General features: G+C 35.2%; 1 protein-coding gene across 2 annotated transcripts in view; it reads right to left on the bottom strand.

Annotated features, from left to right (window-relative positions):
* The window catches only part of LOC129905216 (uncharacterized), a 429,598-nt gene that overhangs the window by 344,713 nt on the left and 64,129 nt on the right, over positions 1 to 20,756 (bottom strand). The gene's annotated exons all lie outside the window — the stretch shown is intronic.

The raw sequence follows: 20,756 nt of genomic DNA, 5'->3' as shown, positions 1-20,756 counted from the left end.
TTTTGAGTGTACACTTTTTAATTTTATTTTGATCAATTTGTTAATTTTCTGAAAATACCTTCCTCTACGGAAATTTCAGCATAGGCCATATGCACTGACTTGAGCTGGGATATTTTCTGTAAAACACTTTTATTGTTCTTTTATACAATAAAGCACTTTAATTTGGTTTTGGTTTGATTATTTTCACTAATCGATTTATTGTGTTGAGTATTTTCGTTACTCGATACAATCAATAGTTTGGTTGTGAATTAGTAAAATTTAAACACTTATTTTTCCTTAAATGGATTGGTTTAATTCACTTATTCACTTATGTAATCAATGATTTAATTATGAGTTTGTAAATTTAAAACACTTATTGTTCCTTACATGGATTGGTTTAATTCACTTATTCACTTTATTAAATTTGATTTTCTTTTTGATTCGTATCACTGAATCTCATTTTATTTTAATGAGATCCTACCGACTGCGCCAATTTTAAATTAAACTTCTTTAAAATATTTTTTAAAAAAGAATTAAATTTATTAGTTTGAATCTCAAAGGTTTTCTAAAGATACGAAGTATCTTGTTCGATGGTCGACTTAAGATTGGATGTGTCTTGTCCAATGGTTAATTTAAGATTTGATGTATCTTGCCCGAAAGCCAACTTAAGATTTAATGTATCTTCTGCGAAAGCCAACTTAAGATTAAATTATAATTTTGATATTTGGAATGATCCAACTGGGGATCGTTACAATGTTCTTTGTTTAAAAATGATGACACAGCATCTTACAGTTGCTCTAGCGGATGCTTGGGTGTCGAAGTTTATTACTACTTAAAATGATGACACAGCATCTAACAGTGGATGCTTGGATGTCGCAGTTTATTATTACAAGATAAATATTAGAATACACCAGAAGGGTATATGCTATGATCCAACATTGTAGATCGATACAATGTTGTATTGTTTATTTGTTTATGTCTCGCTATTTTGTTTTAATTTATTGTGGAGGCGCACAAGTGATATCGGATAAAACTTGTATCTATGATTTTTAAATTATATTCAAATTAACGACGATTTGTTATCTTTACCAATTTTTAGCCTGACTTAAGGCAAATCACACATATGATTTCTTCAATTTCAATAGAGACAAAAAATCTGTTCTCAAAATAAAAAAAATGTAGCCTCAAAGTATGCTTTAAAATAAAATTTATATGAAAAAATCTTACTTTATTGGTAGCTTTTTTATTTATGGATATAAAATTTAGGTTGGTGTATAAGCTAAAGCAATTTTCGATTTCGATCACCAAATTTATTCAAATATAATCCAATAAATATCGACTTACCGAGCTTTACTGCTTACATTGTATATATATTTCTATAGTACTATCAATCGAAGAAAATACTTTAGCGACATCTTTTGGTAGATCTGCAGTTCAATTTTCTGCATAAGGTTCAAATATAAAATAAACTAGCGATCCCAGCGGTGGCGACGCAAAACAGAAAATTCTGCTTCATGAGAGTACTATAGGAATATATATACAATGGTGCTTACTTGACTTTCATTTATGTAAATGGCATTCGCCGTCGAGGAGGTGCACCGCTTCGATGGGATTGATGATTTTATGTTTTTTTTTTTGTATGTTTAGCTCGTATCTTTTGTCGTTTGTTGGTTTGTTATAATTTAATAAAATTACCTATTAAAATAGAATTAGATTTGAAATAAAATTCGATTTCGAAATATAATTGCTTTAAATGAAATATTAATAAAATCTTTCTACTATTTTTTGTATTTTTTTTTTGATTGGTTTAGATTAGTGCTTTTGCATGTAATTTTGTTTTTGTTCAATTTTGATTAGCTTTCTTATTTTGTATGCTTGTTTGTGAGTTTTAATTTATTTTGATCGAATTAATTCTAGCTAAATTTTATTTTATTTAGTTTTTTTTATACTAGTTTGTAAGCTTTATATTACTAGTTTGTAATTGACGATATTCTAGATAAAATTTTAATTTAGTTATTTAAGTTTTATATTAGTTTGTAAGTTTTAATTTAGTTATTTAACTTTTATTCTAGTTTGTAGATTTTATTTTAGATATTTAAGTTTTAAAGCTAGTATGTAAGTTTTTGTTTCTTAGATTGTAGTCTATGATATTTAGTTAAATTTTTAATTTTGATAAATAATTTTCAAGTTTTAAATTAGTTGGAATGATTGAATTTATAGAATTCTAGTTTTGATTTTAAGTATTTTACTGGACTATGTATTTTTGTTTTTTAATAAAAAAATTGTTTTTGAATAAGTGTACTTAACTTTTAAGATTTTTGTTCTGTGGTATTTTGTAGCTAGTAATTTTTATATTGTTGTGTTGTTTTAAAGATAAAAACTTGTTGTTTGACTTTGTTGTAGATGTTTGGTGAATTAGAGGTTGAATTTAAGGGTTGATTTATGTGTTGTTGTATGGACTCGTTGTTGTAGGGCTTCGCTGTATGAGACAAATATTGTCGTGCACTTATGCTTTCGCATGTTGTAGGTAGCTGCTTTAGGCAGTTGCTGCTGTGCACTTTTGCTGTGATACAATGCGGGGGCCTTAGGCTGCTGCTAGTAGTTGGGTTTTGCTGCTGTTTCGTTGGTCGTAACGAGGTCGATTTGGTGCTTACTTTGGCGTGATGGATGATTATGGCTGGTTTTTTTGAGCCACCTATGTTTATGACCTTTCTGGGGGTGCTTTAAGAAGCCAATCAGTTATAGCCTTGGTATTTTCTAAATTTTATTTATTTTTTTTTTGTCGTTGGTTTCTAGGTTTCGTGAAAATTCGAAACCTTGACGGTTTTGTATAAAAAAAATGTATATATGTATAAATAAACTATCTAAAACCTTATGGTATATATATAATATAGAATTTTAAAAGGCCTAGTGCCGAGATTTACCTGGATGGTTACGAATTTGTTAGCATAAATTTAACCAAGATATTGGTTTTATGGCTTCGATGAATTTTCCTTTTTGCTATAGGTAATCACATCTATGATGCAAATTCTCAGATTAAATTTTTTTTTGTTTTATCACTATCACAGTTTAAAAATTTAGGATTAATTGTTTCAATTTTTAAACTTTATTTTTAAATTTATACCATGACCCGAATCGAACAACTAACCGCACTAAACTCCAGAAACCAACTGATGATTTTTATTATCCGTGTTTTATCCTTAACTTGTACTATGTAATACTTGAGGTAGTACTTGAACTTGTATCTGTCCTTGTACGTGTTCTCGTACGTATAATGTACTAAAAACATGGAAGTGGATCCGGTCATCTTTTTATCCCAATTAAAAATGTAATTTTGACTACAAACATTTCATTTTTATCATGCAATAATATTTAGAATTTTTTGGTATTTTTAGAATCAAAAATTTCAGGTTTTTAGTTAAAATCTAAGAATTTAGCCAAACAAACAAAAATCAGGCTATCACTCATACTACTGCCTTTGTTTTTGTATATGTAATCCTTTTTTTTTCTTTTTTAGTTATTTTTCTTCAATTTATGTTAAATTTATTTATAACATATCGTCGCTTTAGTTCTAATACCTCGTAACCCAGAAAAGTCTATTTTTCAGGAGAGCCAAAAAACTAAGTATGAAATGTATGAGAATCAATACAAATGATCTGGTTTTGATTAAGCGTAGCTCTGACAATATCGATGTTAGGCAAACAGGGTCTTTTCTATTACATCCGGATTTTTTTCAACAATATAATTGCATCATTAGTCCAAAATCGCCTTTTTGTGGGTTAGGTTAGGTTAGGTTAGGTTAGGTTAGGTTAGGTTAGGTTAGGTTAGGTTAGGTTAGGTTAGGTTAGGTTAGGTTAGGTTAGGTTAGGTTAGGTTAGGTTAGGTTAGGTTAGGTTAGGTTAGGTTAGGTTAGGTTAGGTTAGGTTAGGTTAGGTTAGGTTAGGTTAGGTTAGGTTAGGTTAGGTTAGGTTAGGTTAGGTTAGGTTAGGTTAGGTTAGGTTAAATGGGCTGACAGTTGATCTTGTTACCGTCATACTTAGATCAATGTAGATCCCTTGTGATACCCTGAAGTATTGTAACTTCATGAAAAAGTGATAACCTATGAATGCTATGGTTGTTCGAGCCATTTGGAGGACTTTACAAAGTTCAGTAGGCTATTGCCTGAAAGTTCCGATAGTTCTTCTAATTCATTAAAGAAGTAGTTTCCTAAGAATTTTTTCCTAGTGCGACAGAGTGCTGGGCAGTGACAGAGGAAGTGAACAGTGTTTTCCTGTTCGTCCTCGTTGCCGCAGCCTCTGCATAGATCATCCGTACTAAGCCCCATTTTCTTTTTGTGGTATCCTAGTAGGTTATGTCCCGTTAAGACGCCTATTAGGGATCTTAAGGAAGGTTTACTAAGTAGTAAGATCTTATTTGATTTTTTCTCGTCGAAGTTCGGCCATAGTTTCCTGGTGTGAGCGCAGGTTTCTAGGAGGTTCCATCTTTCATTGGTTTTTTGTGAAATATTGTTGACGATATTTCGTTTTACTTCGCATTGTGGGATTCTGATGTTATGGTCTATGAGAGAGGGATCAAGAACTGAGCCCTCCCTTGCAAGCTCATCCGCTTTTTCGTTGCCGAACACATCACTGTGGCCGGGAACCCAGCAGAGTCTTACATTATGCTGCATACCAAGAACCCTAAGCTCTTCGCGACAGCAAGAAACATGCTTTGACTTGATTAAGGTGGCAGAAATCGCTTTTATTGCCGCTTGGCTATCAATGAAAAAGGTGATGTCAGCAGGTGATATCGCCATTATGGATATTTGTTTGGCAGCATTTTTTACTGCCAATATCTCGGCTTGGAAGACACTGCTGTGATCGGGAAGCCTGAAGGAACTGGCAAGGTTAAGGTTTTCTGAGTAAAAACCTGCACCAACCCCAGTGTTCATTTTCGAACCATCAGTAAAGATGGCGATAGTTGACTCATTTGAGAAAGGTACACTGTTTTCCCAATCTTGTCTGTTAGGGAAACTGACATTAAAAGACTTGTTGAAGTCTAAGTAAGGGGTCATGTAATCTGTACTTATGTTGTTGCCAACGTAGTTAGAAAGGATCGTAGTATGGCCGTTTTGACTAGTATTCCAAATGTTGGTTTGACTGAGTCGTAGGGCGCTGTTTGCTGCTAATTCTTGTACAAATAGATCTAAGGGAGTGAGATTAAGGATTGCTTCCAGCCCTGCGGTTGGAGTGGACCTCATCACCCCCGTAGTGCTAATGCATGCTGCTCTTTGTACTTTGGTTAGGGTCTTCAAGTTCGTGGATTTTTCCAGAGCTTGCCACCAGACTAAGCTGCCATAAGTCAGAATGGGTCTGACAATGGCGGTATACATCCACATGATTATTTTGGGATTTGGTCCCCAGTTTCTGCCAAGAATTCTATTACATGAGTAAAGTGCAAACGTGACTTTCTTATATCTTTCTTGAATGTTTGGGCCCAAGTTAAGTTTTTTATCCAAGATCACTCCGAGATATTTCGCTTTATCCGAAATCTTAAGTGGGGTGCCATCAATTTTTGGCACTGCAAAAGGAGGAATTTTCCTTTTGTTTGTGAAAAGTACCAGTTCTGTTTTAAGGGGGTTTACTTTAAGACCACATCTCCTGGTCCAGTTACTGACCTTGGATAATGCGCTTTCTAATTGTTCGCTTACAGTGGTTAGGTATTTACCTGTCGGTAGAAGAGCTAGATCGTCTGCGTAGGCTATAACCTTGACACCGCTGTTATTCAGTTTGATGAGAATCTCATTCATCACCAAAATCCAAAGAAGAGATGATAGAATACCGCCTTGTGGGGTTCCTCTAGATGCGTACATTTTTATATGTGACCCACCTAATTCACTATTTATTTGTCTGTTTTTCAACATGCACACGATCCATTTTATGACCGTGTCTTCTATTTTAAGATCAGTGAGTGCTTTTTCAATTGCACTATTATGAACATTATTGAATGCTCCTTCTATGTCTAGAAATGCTGCGAGGGTATATTCTTTAACCACAAGTGACTTTTCTATAGTTCTGACTGCACAGTGTAAAGCTGTTTCTACACTTCTACCTTTTGTGTATGCATGCTGAAAGGGTTATATAGTCTGTAGGCTTGTAGGCTATTTTGGAATATTGTGATCAGGTATAGAATAATGAATTCACTACTTTTTTGCAGCATCAAGGGGAAGACGCCGTCTAGGCCTGGAGATTTATAAGGAGAGAAGGAGTTGATGGCCCAGATCAACTTTTCTTTCGTAATAATTTCTCTAGGAATTTCACAAAATGAGTGCAAAGAGTTTGTGGAAACATTTTACAATTCAGAGTTACTACCTGGGAAGTGAGCTTGCACCAGGAGTTTTAAGCTGTCTTGACAAGATTCAGTCCATTGATTATCAGGCCCTTTTAGGGAGCCTATAGGAGTGATTGTTTTGGAGACTATTTTCCTTAGTCTTGCCGAATGATTTGTACATTCGATAGTATTACAAAAGTTTCTCCAAGAACATCGTTTGGCTCGTTGAGTTTCTGTCTTAAATTTTCTTTGACTGGTTTTATAGGATTCCCAATCACTTTCAGCTCTAGTGCGTTTAGCACGATTGAAAAGTTTTCTAGTTTCTTTTCTTATGTTACTGAGCTCAACTGTCCACCAGGATGGTTTGTTGTTTTTCTTCGTCGCGGTAATAAGAGGACAACTTTTGTCCAATGCATCGCGTAGAATTCCTGTGAAATCCTCTGTCAATTTATCTAAGCCATTTGGGTCTAGATTATTATCAGTCCTCAGGGGACTGAGGTTCTTAACTATTTCCCTATTGAATACCAGCCAATCGGTACGCCTATTATTCCTAAAGGGCTTATTGTGCCTATCAGCACCAGGGATATAACATTCTATTAGCCTTTGGTCGGAAAAAGAGATTTCATCTAAAACCTTCCATTTTTCTAATAGGCAAGTGTCTGAGTTATTCGTCAAAGTAATATCAAGAACCTCTTCACGTGTTTTTGTAACAAAGGTGGGGGTGTTGCCTCTGTTAGCTACCACAAGGTTATTTTCGATAATATATTCGAAGAGGGACTCGCCCCTAGTATTTATGTCAGTGCTTCCCCATTGCACATGATGTGAATTAGAATCACAACCTAAAATGATATCAAATTTGTTCTTACTTGCAAAAAATATCAACGTTTCAGTGATATCTGCCGGTGGTCCTTCTATGCTATCATACGGCATGTAGGTGGAAGAGAAGATGAGCGTTGGAAGCCCATCGCGTTCCAATTTTACCGTAGTCTGGTCAATATTGCTGTAAGTAGTTAGAAGAAAAAGATTAAACTGTTTCTTAGCTACTATGCATGTTCTAGGGTTACTATTTTGACTGTCAAAATTTGACTTGTACAGCAGTAGTTCTTTAGAGTGTAGACCCTTGATATTCCCTCTTACAACCCAGGGTTCCTGTATCAGGGGTTGTATTGTCTACTCTCCATGAGGTAGACAAGGTTAGCGGTTGCGGCTTTACTATGATGAAGATTGATTTGTAGGATTTTCAATTCCATTAGTGATACCAACGCGTATCTTGAAATCAGCCTTCCTTAGGAGTGGTAAAGATTTGTGTATCAATCTTACCACACCTTCGGTGCCATCATTGGTTCTCTCGTTCTTAAGAGATCACTATTCAGAGATAGGATATATCTCTCAAGCCGTTCGCTGGGAAGGGTTGGGCCTTTTACCAACAGCTTACCTAGAGGTCTGTTGAGATCTTTAATCTCCTTTACGTCGATGAGACGAAGGTCGGCGCCTTGGCATGGAGCTGCCGTTTTCTTAATGAACTCACGAAGCCATTCGAGAGACTCATCGTTCTCGCAGTTCATCACCTTGAAACCATGGACAGTCGTGAGGTTACCGAAGAGTGGAACAGTCCAGCTCTTGACGATAGCCTCATTGACCTCTTCCAGGATCCTTAGTTCAAGGAGATGCCATTCATCGTCAGTCAGCTTGCGTGTGGGCCTACCATAATCAGCTATAGCGACTTGGTGGCCTTTTACGCTAGCTCGGGAGATCTTTACCCTCTTCTTCGTCTTATTAGGCGAAGAGTTGGTAGGTGAATCGACGTCCTTTCTAGCTCTTTTGGATGTGCTAGGCGTCTCTATGATTCCTTGCTCTTCCGCTGCACGCAAACGCTGTTTGGATTTGTCCAGTGCAATTCGCTCTTTTACCGTAAGGGACTCGGGAGTCCTCTTGGCAAAGCGACGGATAATTCTTTCCGCGTTGTGGTTTTGTCGGCGACGTAGCCCGCTCTCATCGAGAGCTCTAGCCTTACGCTGTTTGGTCTTATTGTCTATGACCGTAGCTAGGCTCTTGAACGTTGTATTAATCGTGCGGTCTGCGGGTTCGGAATCGGTGGTAGTGTTTTGGATATCCTGTGGGCTACGGCCTACCAAGTTATCCTTGCACCCCATTTCATCCTTGCCCTCAACAGTATTGTCTTTCTCACCCGCCAAACCAGTCGTACCACCAGGTGATAGGACTGATTCATCTGATGGGATATTATGCACAACGTCGTTTGTCCGTACGATCAGGTCCGTTTGGTTCCTGATAGTATGGTTTGCGGTTTCAGATTCTTTGGTGGTGTTTTGGATAACCTGTGGGCTACGGCCTACCAAATTATCCTTGCACCCCCCTTTATCTTTTCCCTCGACAGTTGTGCCTTTCCCACCCGCTTGATCAATCGTACCAGCAGGCGATAAAACTGATTTGGCCGATGAATTATTAGACGCAACGACGTGTGTCCGCACGACTGTATCAGTTTTTCCTTTTCGAGACGTTTACTCGTCTGCAATCGAAGCAATAGCACTCGACGTAGATGGGATGACCCCCTTCCCTTGTTTTGGAACAAGGGGAGCAGGTGGTCCCATCACAGTCTTTTTACTCGTACCTTTTGAAGAGGGGGGGGGGTTAGGTGCAAGACTAGCTTTACCCAAGCCCTCTCTGTCCATAAAGGCACGAGCATTGTTGAGTCTCATCCTGTCTTCTTCGGACATCTGGTTCCAGTCGAGTTTGTGGGTTACGAGGTATTAGAACTACAGCGACGATATGGTTCTACAGATAAAATAGACTCACTATCAAGCTTACTACAACACTCCGATAGCTCAATGGTTCTGTGTACCGACCCACATCATCATAGCCGTAGCTAGGATTTCATTTCGGGGGGGGTTAGCTCAGACCAAACAAAATTTTGTAACTGCAGTCGATTCTAAATCCCGCTAAATCAAATAGTCATTTGAACTGTGTAGAAGCGAAAAATTTGCCAATATCCTTTTTAAGTATTTTTTAGGAGAGGAATTCGTAGTTAAAAGTTTATAAAAGCCCTGCTTACGGTAAACGAATTTAAAAATGGCCGAATAATCAGCGGCATCTCTAGTTTTGTAGGTACAAAGAGTGATAAGTTGGTTGCGAGCGTTAGCGAGCAAGAAAATTTTTTTTAAGAAACAAATTTTAACCAATCTAAGGCTTTATAAAAAAAATTATTTCGTACAATTTAATATACAGGGTGTCCCAAACGTTAACGTCGAAACGAAAACGGTAGATAGGGTAGGTAGTGACAGTTATCAGAAAAATAATAAAAAAAATCGCAGCCATATATTTTGGGAGTTATGAGCATTTGAAAAAAGTCGAAAAAATGGTCACCCTGTGACGGTTTTTCATGTGCCGTGACTACAAATCTTAATTTTTCTCATTTTTTTCTTTTGTTACGGAACCTTGAATAACCCTGCTATCAAATGCATTCAAAAATTTTAACTCAGTTGTATCAGTTTTAAAGAAAATATTACTTTTTATCCAACTTAGTACTAAAAATTTTTACATGACTCTAATTCAATGAGCCGTAGTGTAAAAAAATGCACTACAATGTTTCGACAAGTTGCCTTAAAAGTTGGTGTGTTCAATTTTCTTTTCAAAATGGTAGAACATTGTTGGGAATATTCCATAAATAACCGAGATACATTTTTTTTTCTTAAGAAATCCGACTTTTTTATGAGATAATTTTTCCATGTTATTCAAGTTTGTACCCTTTCAGAACCTTTCAGAATATTTTTTCGATTTTCGCACCATAAAAAAATGCTATTTATATAAAACCGAGTATTGCAGCGACACCCTACTATTTTTTTTATTAAAGGGGATCAAAAAACAAGAATATTGAGAAGAACAAAATGTCCCGTTACTTTCTCTTATAATTTTTAGAAATAAAAACAAGTTTTTCTTCCATTGCAAAAGTATAATCGCATTTTTTTTATTTTGAGTATGGCCAACAAGGTTTTTGTTACAGAAACCAAGATATACTTTTCTAAAGGTTTTTTATATGCTGAGCTCGAATCCGAACTCAGAAAAATTCTATCACATCGCGTTTTTGAGATATTCCCGTTAGAAAATCGAAAATCCCGCTTTTTACCAGTTTTCGAGGTTATTTCCTAGCGTTGGTAGGTACTACAGTCTCTGAATAAATCGATACATTTATTTTCGCTTACATACTCGATTTAAGGTTAACATAGAACAAAAGTGGGTAATAAGCAATAAGCAATAAGTACTTGTGGTATTTAAAGGGTTCTTAAAAGAGCATTTTAAGGTGTTAACATAGTGCTTAAGGAAATGGTCAAAGAGATAAAAACTCTTTGTAATGGACCAAACAATTTTTGTTTTCCTTTATACAAACTTCATCGACAGCTTCTGCAACGATGCAAAATTGGTAGTGATTTTAAGGGAGATTTTCATATAGGTAATCAAATCACTAAAATACAAAAACAAATCATTTAGTGCTGCACATATTAGACTTGTATGTGTTTATAATATAGGTATCTTTTGATTTTCTGAAAAAAATTTCGGGGGGGTTAAACACCCAAAACCCCCCCTCCCCCCCTAAATACGGCTATGCACATCATAACTCTACTATCGCAGATTCAATACCCACCCTAACCTTAATTTTATTTTTTTATAATTTACTTACCTATTTTATTATTTTTATATTTTTTTTATTGATTATTTTTTTATTTATTATTCAGTTTTATCTAATAATCCAGTCAAATAAGGGTTTAACCTCGGAATGAATGTTAGTAGAAATTTTTTTTGCTCAATATCTTCCTTTTGCCATTCTATAACATATCTCAAAAGTCTAGAAAAATCTCATGTCCGCTTGTCGCGATTTCAAGGTCAAATCGCGAAATGGAGATTTTCAAAATTAGCAAAAATAGGCTATGGTATTATATACACATATGATACATGATTTCAAGGTACTTTTTACTGCCGAAAAACCCTTAAAAGTTATGGTAGATGAACCAAGATTTGCATGAAGATTTTAGAATCCATCATTATTAAAAATCAAAACAATCCATTACAAAAAATATATATACCTACGAAATAATGGTATTTTTTGTTGGAGGGGCAAATTTTAGGATATGCACTAAAGAAGATTTTTGTTCATCTTAGGAATAAGTGCTAATAGGCTAATTTTTTCATTTTAATCTTTGTTTGGATATTCTTTAACTACCCTCAAAAATCTAAAAAAATCTCATGTCCGCAAGTCCTAATTTTCTTAGTTTGAAGATAAGGTGCAGATTTTAAAAAATTGAAAAACTACACTTCAGATATTTGTGTCAGATCAACATGAATAAGGTGCATTACTTTTCAGGGATGGTCAGGTTGACTTGTTTGTGAGTTTTGTTGGAATAAGTGTTAAAAAATACCTTTAACTCATGTCGCTTATGTTGGTATACATATAAAAATTTAAACTTTTCTTATTAATTTTTCAAAATCTGCACCTTATCTTCAAACCAAGAAAATTAGGACTTGCGGACATGAGATTTTTTTAGATTTTTGAGGGTAGTTAAAGAATATCCAAACAAAGATTAAAATGAAAAAATTAGCCTATTAGCACTTATTCCTAAGATGAACAAAAATCTTCTTTAGTGCATATCCTAAAATTTGCCCCTCCAACAAAAAATACCATTATTTCGTAGGTATATATATTTTTTGTAATGGATTGTTTTGATTTTTAATAATGATGGATTCTAAAATCTTCATGCAAATCTTGGTTCATCTACCATAACTTTTAAGGGTTTTTCGGCAGTAAAAAGTAGCTTGAAATCATGTATCATATGTGTATATAATACCATAGCCTATTTTTGCTAATTTTGAAAATCTCCATTTCGCGATTTGACCTTGAAATCGCGACAAGCGGACATGAGATTTTTCTAGACTTTTGAGATATGTTATAGAATGGCAAAAGGAAGATATTGAGCAAAAAAAATTTCTACTAACATTCATTCCGAGATTTACCCCTTTTTTCTCCTTATTTGACTGTATTATAATTAATTTTAAATTTTCAATAAGCGATCATTGTGAATTTTCCACAATATCGTTATTTCCTATGAAATAGAAAGGTAAGTATCATTTAGTATGTACCCACCAGACGATTGGAACGTATTACCAATTTGTAACGAGTTTCGAATTCAAATATGCTAAACTGTTATACATGTGATATAACTAGTTTACTTACGAACCTGCTTACTTTTTCGAGTGCAAACGAGGCAAAAGGAACAGGAAATGTGAACATCCTAACAAGAGTCTCGTGCACAGACTGACAGCCGGGCAAAATAAAAGTGTCTTATCGACGAATGTCTTTACAGTGATAGATACCTAACCTTTTCCCATTCATATCCTCTAATTCATATAGGTTGTTTCCTATAACTTTTTTAACTCTCCTTTTAATGAATTTTGGAGACAATTTGGCATTGATTTTCTTCGACGCAGCACTTAGGATGAAACTTCTCCTATACACTGTTTCACCACAGAAAATTTAACAGATTTACTGCGGGTATTATACAAATTCTCGTATTTGGTGTGTGCATTTGCTAAAGATTCCTTTATATAAGAATGCAAAATATTCATTTGAGAGGCTTTCGACCAAAACTTTAATTTCTGAGTTGTTTAGACCGTTAAGGTCCCTTAGCAATTTGTAATCGGAACCATGTTCCACCATAGTTTGAGCAAACAGAGCCTCGTGGGGTGATACCCCAGTCGCAGAATGGACTGTCGTGCAAAGCGCGCTTGAGATCGAGGGGAGATGTAAGTCCCAATTCCGCTGATCTTCGTCGATACACGATCGAATGGCCGCTAAAATCGATCTATTCACCCTCTCACTCGCATTAGCTTGAGGGGAATATGCAGCAGTCTTGACATGGTTTATACCATACGAGGACATCAGCTTGTCAAACTCCCTACTCGTAAATTGCTTTCCGTTATCGGAAAGTATTGTCTCTGGGACTCCAAATAAACACAGAATGTTTTCAATTAAAAATTTCTTCACCGTCTGCGTGGTTGCTTTTCTGAGTGGCTTGATCATCACAAACTTCGTGAGTTGGTCTAACGCAATGACAATATGTGTATTTCCACTTTTAGAGCGAGGGTAAGGACCAAGAAAATCGATGTAGATCATCTGAAACGGTCTCTCCGCCGTAAAGGCTTTCCCCATTGGTGGTCGAAGGGTACTATTAGGTGCTTTACACGTCTTACAGATATCGCAATTCGCGATGAATGCTTTTACCTGAGTTGCCATGCCGGGGCAAAAGAATCTAGTGCGTAGTCGGTACAAAGTTTTCGATATACCGCCATGCGATGCTCGTGGTGGTCGATGAGCTAAGATCATTAAGCGATGGGTCAATGCTTCTGGAACCCAAAGCTTCCAAGCAAGGTCATCCTCTAACGGATTACCTGTGCAATGTTTGACCATCTTATAAACGAAACAGTCGAAGATCTGGTAGCTGATCTTTTTGATTTATGACGGTTTCGACGATCTTGGAGTATTCCTCAGATTTAAAACTGGGATCTTCCAGATCTATGTGCAGTACGTCAGAGGTTTCGTCCACAATCAAAGCATCGGGATTCAAAGCATCAACTTCATAAACCTTAGATAACGCATCGGGCATACATTTTGTGTTCCTTTCCGATGTTCGATTGTGAAGACGAATCCTTGAAGCTTCAAACTCCATCTTGCTAACCGACCGCTCAAATCCTTTTGATTCATCAACCACTTTAAACTTGCATGGTCGGTGATTATCTTGAACTGTTGTCCTTCTACATATGGCCTAAACTTTTTAACACCCACAACTGCAGCTAAGCATTCACGCTCCGTAATACTGTAGTTACGCTGTGCCTTGTTTAGTTTTTGAGAGTGGCAAAAGATCGGACGTTCATTTCCTTCATCGTCTAATTGACACAAAACACAACCGATGCCTGTGTTAGATGCGTCACAGAGAATTATAAATTCCTTGTCGTATTTAGGATTTATCAGGACTGGCGCAGATGTTAAAGTCTCTTTCAATTTTTCGAAAGCTAACCTAGCTTCTTCTCCAAAGACAAATTTTGTACCTTTCTTACAGCAATCGGTTAGAGGACTGGCTACAGTCGAAAAGTCTTTGACAAATCTTCTGTACCAGGCTGCCACTCCCAAGAATCTCCTAACTTGCCTTTGTGTTGTAGGTACCGGAAAATTTTGTATCGCTGATACTTTTTCTTTATTTGTCTTAAGACAACCATCCCCCACTACATAACCTAGAAACTTCAATTCTTTAAAGCAGAACTTAGATTTCTGTACATTTACTGTAAGCCCCGCCTGTCTTAGCCTATCCGTGAGGATCAAGGGTCGCTGTCTTTTGTCTAGACGATTTCTCCAGAGGGATTTGCCAAAACGCGTCCTTCAAATCTATACTTGAGATATAGCGAGTATTTGGAAGACGCACGAGCAAACCCTCTATATGAGTCATTGGATACGCATAACCTTTTGTCTTTCCGTTCACTTTCCTATAACCGAGGCATAGTCTATTCTTTCTTGGCTTCTGAACTAGGACTACTGGAGAGCTCCATGCGCTAGAGCTTTTTTCTATCACTCCTAGCTCCAGCATCCGATCCAATTCCTCATAAATCATCTTTTGCAATACCGGAGAAATCGGATAGTGACGTTGTTTGATGGGTTCGGCATACCCCGTGTCAATGGTATGTTCTAAAAGCGAAGTTTTTCCAAGGCCTAATACAGCCGAGGAAGGAAACCTGCCGATACTTTTCTTTAATGCCTCCGATTGATCATCCGTCAAAATATGTGCGTTTGCATCTAGTTCTCGAGATGGCATATCAAGTGAAATTTCAGAGAGAAGGTTTGGAGCTATATTAAATTCACGCCAAAAATGTATACCTAAGTATAGCTGTTGCTGCAGCGAAGGTACTATATACAAATGTATCTCTTTAGTTACTCCCTTGTATGAAACTTTAGCCAAACAATAGCTTGTTTCATTCCGTCTGCGGTTTTGATATTTTGGTTCAATTTGACATATTGAAGATTGTTTTTGGCAAGAAACTTCTCTCCTCCCTCTCCTAAGCAACTAATGCTAGCCGCGCTATCGAGTAAACCTAGCATCGACTTACCGAAGATTTTTACGTTGGCGTAGGGTCTAGGATCTTCAGAACTACAAAAAGATGTGGCTTCTATGGCTTTGATTTCCCGTTTCTTTTCTTTGAATTTCTGTCTAAGTTTAAGGACTTTCGCTGAAACAGGTGTTTTTATTTCAGTTCCGAAAATTCTTTTCCTAACTTTATAATAGTTTTGCAGTCGTTCCACAGTGTGTCGAGCCCATACAAAAGTTTATCATAAATACTTGCAGCTAAGTTTTTGGAGTTTTAATTTCTTTTTTTGTGTTTTTATGGCAGGAATAGAAAAAAAATTACAAGTTAACAAATTAAACAACCTATTACTTTTTTTTTTAGTATAATTTATGAAATTAACATTTATTGAAGAAGCCACTTGTGAGCTAAATTAATTTTTTTTTTTATATATAAACAAAAATATACTTTTCGTAAGGTTTTTGGTGTGCTGATCTCGAATCCGAACTCAGAAAAATTCTATCATATCACGTTTTTGAAATATTCCCGTTAGAAAATCTGAAATGTCGTTTTTTAACAGTTTTTGAGGTTATGTTCTTGAACGTGGTGATTTATTTTAAATAAATTTGTGACAGTTTCTAAGAGAACTAAATGTTTTCTTTTAAAGCCCGTTTAAATCTTTTCAATATCTTTTTTCTACCTTGAGAAATCTTAAGTTGAAGTCAACTTGTTTTGTTTATATTCTCTATACAAAAAAATCGTATGTTTATTTGCGTTTCATAGCAAATCTCGAATAGTTTTTTGTCAATCGCTTTCAAATTTTGAAATAACGTTTTATTTGCATTTTCGTAAATTCTTATATCGGCGAGGTTGGTAAATACGCTATAATACACAGTAGAGCGTGGCCGGGTCAAGTAATTATATTAAAAATCTAGTATGCAGAAAAATATAATTTTTTTCTTGTTGAAAACAATATTTAAAATATTTTTAATTACATAAACAGCTTTTTGTTACTTGTGTATGGCTAAAAATTATTAAAAACATCGATTTTTTCATTTTTGTGATCCCCTTGAAGATGTTTCTCAAAAAATGAATTATTTTGAGTACTTGACTCGTAGCACATAAATGTGAATATCTCTGGTAATCGCAAACAGAAGCAGACCAAACTTTGCCAATATTAAGTATGTATAAGCCTATGGCAAAATAATATAAAAAAATTATCGATATGATTTAATAAGTATTTTTTTAAATTAAGTTTAAAAATTAAATTTTTTTTTTTGGCCATTTATCAAAGAAAGGAGAGTGGGCATTTTGGCCCATTGGTGTAACACATTGAGACATACATCAAATGAAAGGTCTCGATGAGTGTACTATTTGTTTGTATGGGCACAAGTCTGTATCTACTGCAGGGAAAGTGCAGTGATGCATTTTATGTCTAAAAATGTATGTAATGAAATTCAGAAAAGTATACATTTTGACTAGATGCTCAATTAATTTGATTCAAAAACAATACATAACTGTCTTGGAAGTTCAATTGGGCAATTCCATCACCAGTTTTCACCCATGATGCAATGCATTTTTCGGTTTTTAGAACACTTTTGTATAGGACGTGTCTCTATTTTGTAACACATTGAGACATACTTCAAATGAAAGGTCTCGATGAGTGTACTATTTTTTTATATGGCCAAAGTCTGTATATCATGCAGGGAAAGTGCAGTATCTAATAAAACCTTGTTGGTTTTAAAATAATTTAAATATACGAAGGTTGTGACTAATTTTTCAAAAATGCAACTTAAACTATAAGTTATATTACTAATAAAATGCTGGTAGGTATTATGAATTTAAACTACAAACCATACAGCATGGATTTAGTGTTTTCTCCATCTTTTTTTTGTTCTAAAAACACAAACATGTAAAATAACCTTAAATACATTTTTCAATATAAAATGCAGCACTGCACCTTCCACGAGGTAGAGTTTCGTGTCCATTTAAAGAAATAATGCGCTCATCAGTACCTTTCATTTGATGTAAGTCTCAATGTGTTACATTTGTTTTTGAGCATAAAATGCACCACTGCACTATCCCTGCACAAGATAGAGTCTTTTGTCCATACAAAGAAAATATACGCTCATTGAGATCTTTCATTTGATGTGTGTCTCAATGTGTTACAAAAATGAGCCACGTCCCATACAAAAGTGTTCTAAAACCCGAAAAATGCATTGTATACTTCCAACACAGTTATTACATATAATGTTTTTGAATCAACTTAATCGAGAATCTAGTCAAAATGTATAATTTTCTGAATTTTATTACATACATTTTTGAACATAAAATGCATCACTGCACTTTCCCTGCATTAGATACAGACTTGTGCCCATACAAACAAGTAGTACACTCATCGAGACCTTTCATTTGATGTATGTCACAATGTGTTACACCGATGGGCCACGTCCCATACAAAAGTGCCCAGTCTCCTTTTAATAACTCATATATAATTTTATAAATTTAATTTTTTTTGTTATACGTTTTACAACAACACTCAAATAAACAAAATAGCTCAGGGAAATTAGTCAAAATATGGGCATGAAATCGCATTTTTCGCGGGACAAAATTTTTTTCATGGAATGTGTTTGGGGGGTTGTCCTTATCATAAAACTCAATTTGTTGGGATAATTGGAGGTTGGGAACAGCCGCCATCTTGGAAAAGAGATTGGTATCGTTTTTATTGAATAGCTCCATTGTTATTCATTTTAACAAAAACTGACAAAGGTAAGACTTATTAACAATAAAATTATCTAAAAAATCATATACAAAACAATTCCGTGAGTTGATTAAATAAAATTTTATAGTTGGTCAAAGTGCGTGTTTGTATCGCAAGGTTGGGGCAAAATGACATTTGTTCATATATCTGACGAACTTTTGATTTATTTGGATAATTCTTCAAGAATGAACTATAGTATTTATAATTATCTATAAAATGAGACCACAATCGTTATTGTGACCATCATATTGTAGAAGTAATCTAACTTCGAAATTCTCTATGTACTAGTCAAAAGTTTGAAAAAAGCTAGTTTTTTGCTAGTAGGCCGAGTAAATTTTGGGAGTAGAGGTACAACCAAAATATAAGTACGCAGTTTTGCAGCCATACGCGTCTTAATATCGATTTCAAATGTCTGACAACTCTAATTTTTTGCTTTATACGGTTTTCGGGGGGTTAAATAACTTAAGTTTTCCACTTAATGTGAATGGGCTAAATTTATACTTTTTGAAATTATAAATATACAAGCTGGTGCTTTATTATTTTTCCTAAATCTACACAGAGAAAAAATAAGGCAGGGATGACTATGCTTCTGGTATATTTAACTTTATTTCTGGTATATTCAACTTTATTCTGATTAAATATACTAGAAGTAAAGTTATCCCTGGCGTTATGTTTTCTCCGTGTAGACACCCCAATCTTGAGGATGTGACCAATAGAACTCAAGATATAAGCCGTTGATGCGATAATGTTTTAGAGGCTTTTTTGTTTAGATTTTGTTTGTTTATTTGAATTGAAAAGCGTGATATGGTTAGTTAAAAAAGCTTATATCGTGAGTTCTATTAACCCGATCGCAGAGATTGAGGTGTCCAGGTTTAGGAAAAATGGTAGAGCATCAGCTTTTATATTTATAATTGGAAATAGTATAAATTTAGCCCATTCACATTAAGTGGAAAACTTAAGTTATTTAACCCCCCGAAAACCGTATAAAGCAGAAAATTAGAGTTGTCAGACATTTGAAATCGATATTAAGACGCGTATGGCTGCAAAACTGCGTACTTATATTTTGGTTGTACCTCTACTCCCAAAATTTACTCGGCCTACTAGCAAAAAACTAGCTTTTTTCTCACTTTTGACTAGTACATAGAGAATTTCGAAGTTAGATTACTTCTACAATATGATGGTCACAATAACGATTGTGGTCTCATTTTATAGATAATTATAAATACTATAGTTCATTCTTGAAGAATTATCCAAATAAATCAAAAGTTCGTCAGATATATGAACAAATGTCATTTTGCCCCAACCTTGCGATACAAACACGCACTTTGACCAACTATAAAATTTTATTTAATCAATTCACGGAATTGTTTTGTATATGATTTTTTAGATAATTTTATTGTTAATAAGTCTTACCTTTGTCAGTTTTTGTTAAAATGAATAACAATGGAGCTATTCAATAAAAACGATACCAATCTCTTTTCCAAGATGGCGGCTGTTCCCAACCTCCAATTATCCCAACAAATTGACTTTTATGATAAGGACAACCCCCCAAACACATTCCATGAAAAAAATTTTGTCCCGCGAAAAATGCGATTTAATTTACTAATTTCCCTGGGCTAAAATAACATTAACAACATTTTTCAAACAATTACCAAACGTGAAATATATACTCTCAAAGATTCCCATAAATTCCTCAAAATATTTTCGATTTCCGAGGTACTCATGTTTCGGAGCTTATTTTGAATACATAACCTGGGTTATTTTGTAAGATAAATATGTTTTCATATGAGTTGACACTTCTAAATTATATTTTAATAGCAAAAATATTAATTTTTAACAAAAAAAAAGTGATTTATCATAAGGGGACGACACACTGTGCGTTCGTGCAAAGTTTTACGAGGTTCTATTGGTTTTTGAGGTTGAATTGGTTCTGTTTTTATATCCGGTTTCAAGATGGTAACCGGTTTTTCAGATTTTGTTAAACTTTGAATTTGAGAAAAATTATTGTTTATTGTTTGTCCTGGATTGGTTTCTGAGAGCAATTTGCCCTGGACATGGGACTGCTCTTGGGATCGCTTCCCGAACAACGCGGGCAGTGAGACACTGTCGTATTATCTTGACCACAATTATAGCAAAACAGATGTTGTTGAGGCACGGGGCACTCAAGACGAGTATGTCCTATTCCTTTACAGTTGAAGCAAACAAGTTTTCGGACATCCTTGTTGAATGCTTCTACTGTTGGATCATTCGTTTCAAGATTATCGGAATATTCAATATCTAACTCAGACACGTTCCTCCGAGTTTGTAGGCGTTGTTGAAACTGAATTTTTGGCCTCTGCGAATTTACGTCATTACTATTTCGGTGTTTCTCAATGTTTCTGCAGACGTAGACCATCTCCGCCAAACTATGAGTAGAGAACGTGATTAAGAGTACACCCATTCGCTTCTTCACATTCAATTTCAAGAACTCCACTAGCTCGTGACCTTGTTTAGGAATTCGCAATCGGCTGTTTAATTCTAAAATAGCTGAATAGAAGTCGTCAAAGGACTCCGTGGGCTGTTGACGTCTGTCAAAAAGTTTTCTACACAG

The sequence above is a fragment of the Episyrphus balteatus genome, chromosome 1 (assembly GCF_945859705.1).
Source record: "Episyrphus balteatus chromosome 1, idEpiBalt1.1, whole genome shotgun sequence".
Classification (NCBI taxonomy): domain Eukaryota; kingdom Metazoa; phylum Arthropoda; class Insecta; order Diptera; family Syrphidae; genus Episyrphus; species Episyrphus balteatus.
The sequence above is the reverse complement of the archived record's forward strand: the minus strand, read 5'-3'. Positions and strand labels throughout refer to the sequence as shown.